At 42.1% G+C, this 6,000-nt stretch overlaps 1 protein-coding gene across 3 annotated transcripts in view; it reads right to left on the minus strand.

Annotated features, from left to right (window-relative positions):
- Nucleotides 1–5,722, minus strand: part of LOC110494234 (retinoic acid receptor gamma-A) — a 67,215-nt gene extending 61,493 nt beyond the window's left edge. Inside the window, exon 1 of one of the 3 annotated variants that reach the window (XM_036950319.2) lies at nt 5,110–5,722. The gene's annotated coding sequence lies outside the window, so the exon portion shown is untranslated. Of the gene's footprint in view, nt 1–1,618; nt 1,768–4,672; nt 4,830–5,109 lie in introns of those variants that run through there. The other 2 variants (XM_090205640.1, XM_021569142.3) reach the window with 2 other exon arrangements.
- Nucleotides 5,723–6,000: the final 278 nt, after the last annotated feature.

A 6,000-nucleotide genomic window follows, 5' to 3' on the forward strand; every position in this document is an offset into this window, starting at 1 on the left:
TTACAACTGGCTGAGAAACACTGCCGACCTGTCTGTCTGTTTCATCCCGACTCATTTTATAGTGGAGATCAAGTTTATAACTTGCCTAAGTGGCCTGATGAGACAGTGGATTGCACAGTCAGATTAACAGAGTAGATAGGCATTTTAACATGCTAGATTTAGCCGGTGTTAACTTGTGGAATAGACACTGGCTGGAATGTGCTTTTAACCAATCAGCATTCAGGATTAGATCCACCCGTTGTATCATTTTTTTTTTTACAATATCCAACTGATTTACAATTACCCTATTTCTGATGATGACATACTGTATTTCTCAACATTCTCACAATCTGCTGTTGGACACTAATTATTTAAAAAATGGTATTGTCAGATACAGTATGGAAAATGATATTTGCCATCTACTATTTGTTCTGTTCAGCACCTCAAAAGAGGAGAGTTTGAAAGTGGGTTGGTATGGACAGACAGGCAGGTGGGGGGGGGCGAGAGAGAAATATAGAGAGAGAGAGGTAAGGAGAAATGCTTCGTGTTGACAGATGACTGGAGACCATGAAACAGAGAGAGAGAAAGAAGAAAGAGAGGAGCCAGACAACATTCTCCTACTGAGGGCCCTGCCTTGCAAAGCGAAGGGAACAAAGACAGAGATGGCAAGGCAGTTAAAGGAGTTAGGCGGTAATAACCTACGCACAAACACTGCAGGTGCGTCATGAATCTCTCTTTGTGTGCATGTGAAAGATGTGTGAGAGAATATTACTTAGACACACGTGTATACATTTTTATACATGTGTGTTTGCTGGGAATGTATCTAAAGTGTATGGGCAGACAGGACAAGAAACATCAGTCTGGCAGGTAAGGTGAGTTTGATCATAAAACAAACACACAAAAAACACACTTAGTCATAAACGAATGCTATCAAAACAAGTTTAACAATAGCATACATTATTTGAAATAAATTGGGCTCCACGACTTATTACATTTCCAGACTTCAGAGGTCCATACACATATGTACAGTATACATTATGTACTGTATATTCTAACCAAACTAACCCCCATACAGTATGTGAATCAGGGAATGGGGCTAACTAAATGGCCATTATAGAGATGGCAGTCATTGGCATAGTTAGTCAGTTTAGCCCACCCTGATCGTTAAGGTTAGGGTTTAGAGAGCGTAAACTGATCCTAGACCTGTGCCTTCCTGTTGGTTGCTAGTGGGTGACCTGAGGGTTTGATGGGATTGAGAGTATTGTTGCTCAGGGCGATTAGTTGACACTCTTTCCAGATATCTGAGAAATTTACAGGGTGATGAAAACCACTCTAAGTGTTTGGATCTCTGACTTCAAATTTATAGAGATGTATGACCTTAATTTAATCACCCTGTTACAGGATACTTTTCCTGGATTCTTTTCCTGTTGGAGCAAACTGGCTCAAATTAAGATCCTACATCTACACCCCCAGACACGCACACACAATACACACGCAAAAACACACATAACAGCTAACAGCTAACTATACATTTAAACTGAACGGTGCAATTCACAGTGACTATACACAAGATTGCCAGTTCATAGACACATTCTCATAAATACCAGGATCACTAGCACACAAAGACATGAGTACTCACTCAGACACATCACATATACAGTGAGGAATGGCTCTAGTAAATCTCCACTGACTTCACTCACACAGAGAGAGAGAGATCCAGTCTGACACAGAGTTGTGGTGATAGAGAATAAAAGAAAGGGACTCTCCGTGGAGTATATTTAGACACACTCCGACCATGCTGTCTGCCAAACACTTCACAGACAGGATCTTAACTTGAGCCAGTTTGCTACAGCAGAAGAATTATGCTGACCCAACAGGAAATATTAATTATTATGTGGATTATAATAAATTGTAATTTTTGTAGGGGTTACATTTATCGTTACGGAAAATCAAGTCTGAAATTTGAAAGTGTATTTTTTGTATTTTACCCCCATAAAAATACACTACAAGTTTGCATTCTCAGCAACAAAAGAGTGATCAAATTAAGATCCTACATCTGTACACACAATGCTTTTACTGGAACTGGCTGGTCTCGCTCTGGTGGGACACACTAGTGTGTTGTGTTGATCTCTTAGGGAAACGTGTGTGTGTGTGTGTGTGTGTGTGTGTGTGTGTGTGTGTGTGTGTGTGTGTGTGTGTATGTGTGTGTGTGTGTGTGTGTGTGTGTGTGTGTGTGTGTGTGTGTGTGTGTGTGTGTGTGTGTGTGTGTGTGTGTGTTCATTAGGCAGGTCGCTTAAGCTTGACTTCGAAATTTGACGTCTAGGTTGTTTTTGTTGTTGTTGCTTTAACCCTACCCCAGGCCTTAACCCTTACCTTAACCATTCCGAATGAGTGTCTAAACTTAATGTTTTAACTCTATCCAAAACCTTAACCTTCTAAATTTGACGTTTAGAGCAACTTTGAAATGTGACATTTGGAGAAAAGTGTCTAATTCTGCAGTGAGACTGTGAGTGCTTGTTAGTGTACATGTAGATGAGGGAGAGAGAGTGTGTTACTATAGTGAATGTGTGTTTTTATTAGTGTGTGTGGACACAAACCAGCATTTAATGTGGTGCTTAGCCACATTAAACCTTTGTGCCCTGTCTGTGCTCTATTTGTTGCATCTTCTTCCTCCTCCTCCTCCTCGTCTCTCCATGCCAAGATAGTTACTAGATGTGCTGACTAACATTCCACCAGACATTAGGAAAATGAATCTGGAATAGATTTGTCGGGCATCCGCTACATTGGCAAAGGGCAGGATAAGCATTGCATAGAGCTGTACTCCATAGATCAGCACACTGAGGTCAGAACACTGAGCTGCTGAGTGTTACTGATCAGCATTATATCACAGCAAGACGGAACACAACAGTTAAACCACAGCTTTGTACACAAAGTAAGAGATAGTAAAAGTTTAATCTAGTAAAAGTTTAATCTAAACAAATTCGATTCAATAATATAACTCTATTTATAATAAAATTGATGGGGACATGTTGTTTTTGACAAGAATTGTGCCTATCCCCACTGTATGAGCGACTCACAAATGTGTGTAAAACACTTTAGTTTCACTTTTCCTGTAAAATAAACCCAAACTGAGGATCCTCAAACGGTTGCAGGTTGTTGCTGAGAGAGGATGGAAGTACATGTAACACCATGTACTGAAGGTTTACTACATTGGGTCAAAGAGTTTGTTTTTTCTTTCACACACGCACACACACACTGCACACCACAAGGAAACAGAGATCAGACGCACACGGCTCTCAGTCATCTCCCGATATTCAAATCACGTCGTTTCAATGTTTCCATGTCGCTTGTATAATTGCACCTCCGTAACCTGTTTACATAACCTTATGTGTTATGTGACAGGACTACTGCACAATGCATACACACAAACATGCACATACACATATGGGCATATACACACACACACACACACACACACACACACACACACACACACACACACACACACACACACACACACACACACACACACACACACACACACACACACACACACACACACCAGAGCAGACCAGACCTGCTCCAGCCATTTGCATGACTGATGAAGCATCTGCCGAGAGTGACAATTCACAATATGATTGAGCAGCCTGTGGGCAAATTAGAGGCTCTGTCTAATCCTAGCGTAGTCACTGCTTAATAGGTCTGTGCTACTTTATGCTGGGTGTGACCATAACATGGGGAGGAAATATGCTGACATATAAGGACCCATACTATAAAGACATTGAGATGGAATTACACTGACATACACTGAGTATGCCAAACATTAAGAACACCTTCATAATATTGAGTTGCAGATCCCCCTTTTGCCCTCAGAACAGCTTCAACTTGTTGGGGCTTGGACTCCACAAGGTGTTGAAAGCGTTCCACAGGGATGCTAGCCCATGTTGACTCTAATGCTTCCCAAAGTTGTGTCAAGTTGGCTGGATGTCCTTTGGGTGGTGAACTATTCTTGATACACACGGGAAACTATTGAGCATGAAAAACCCAGCAGTGTTGCATTTCTTGACACAAACCTGTCCCCTAATACCATACCTCGTTCAAAAGCACTTCAATATGTTGTTCTTGCCCATTCATGCTCTGAATGGCACACATACACAGTCCATGTCTCACTTGACTCACAGCTTAAAAATCCTTCTTTAACCTGTCTCCTCCCCTTCATCAACACTGATTGAAGTGTATTTAGCAAGTGCCATCAATAGGGGATCATAGCTTACACCTGGATTCACCTGGTCAGTCTGCCATGGAAAGAGCAGGTGTTCTTAGTGTTTTGTACACTCAGTACACATATATCATGACATGGGGAAGAAAGTGCATTATGAAGGTGTATTACACTGACATGCAGTGCACGTCCCTATAGCATAACATTAGTGTGGCCGATGCCATGTGAGAATATTAAAATGGAATGAGGAATCACTTTGATCACTACTGAGACAACAGTTTGTGCATAGATTAAAGGTTCTTCACATATCGTGTCATGCAACGCAGTGCTCATGTCATGCCAGTTTGTCACAATAAGAATTTAAGCGTTTGATTAGGAAACTATAAAGTTGTCATACAATCAGCAAACACACACAAGAACACATTAAAAAAACATGTCACACACTCATGCATACAATACTACACATCTACTCACACTTGTAACAACGGTCAAGCACAAGACAGGCGATCTCTGTCTTTCTCACTAGTTTACCTCCTTCTCTCTCTTTAAATCTGTTCTCAATTAAAGCTGTCCTCAGGAAACTCAAACTCTCCCCTTGTAGAGTCCCATTCCTCCCCAAACACACACAAGCACTCTCTGTTTCAATCATCTCCCCATCCATACACACACACACACACACACACACACACACACACACACACACACACACACACACACACACACACACACACACACACACACACACACACCATACAAACACACCACACAAACACTCTTGTCTCAGTCCTGCTCTGACATGTTCTCTTTCTCTTTCTTTCTTTCTCTCTCACTCCAAAGAAAGACTCAGAAACAAAGAAAAAACAGGAAAAAGAGAGACGGTCTGTAAAGTTCAATCCGAAACCCAAACTCACCAGCTCTGCAGTGGGTCTGGAGTACAGATGGGCGAATGAAGGAAGAGAGTGGATTGAGATATGTGTAGTAGAGTTCAGTTCATCAGTCAGAAGTCCCTCTCAGAGCGAAGATAAAGCACAGCCTGTTGCATTCTGCTTTCCTCTCCCTTTTCTCTCTCTCTCTCTCTCTCTCTCTCCCTCTCTCTCTCGCTCTCGCTCTCTATCCCTCTCTCTCTCTCTTTCCCTTGATCGCTCACTCACTCCCTCTCTTCTTGCTCCCTCTCTCCCCCTCTCTCTCCCCTACTGAAATCATTATGCACTTTGATTTACAAACCCTCCCTATCACGTGATCCAACACTTCAAATATACAGTGCATTTTTTTACAAGCCACAGAATGCCTGAAGGAATGGAAAATAGAGTCCAGAAAGCTTAGGTTTCAGCTTCTCAGCCCCCCTCCTCTCTCTTTCCTTCTCTCTCTCTCTTTCTTTGTCTCTCACTCTCTCCCTTCACTCTTCGTCCCAAACCTTTGGTCTGTCACCTTACTGTTCTTGGATGTTTCATTTCCTTGACTATTCCCATATCTCCCTTTATGCATATTCCTCTTCCTTTAAAAACAAACAACTGCCCACCCAACTTTGCATGTGTGTGCGCATGTGTGTCAGAGGGGGAGGGGGGGGGCGCATAAATGCCAATTTGTTTGTTTTTCTTCTCAGTCCCAACATGCTCTCATGTTCTATGGTCCTAGATTCTCTTTTTATTTAAAGTCACACACACGCACACACACACACACACACACACACACACACACACACACACACACACACACACACACACACACACACACACACACACACACACACACACACACACACACACACACACACACACACACACACTCTCTGAAACAGTCAT

Source organism: Oncorhynchus mykiss, chromosome 17 (genome assembly GCF_057628025.1).
Source record: "Oncorhynchus mykiss isolate SJ-2025 chromosome 17, ASM5762802v1, whole genome shotgun sequence".
NCBI classification, from domain to species: domain Eukaryota; kingdom Metazoa; phylum Chordata; class Actinopteri; order Salmoniformes; family Salmonidae; genus Oncorhynchus; species Oncorhynchus mykiss.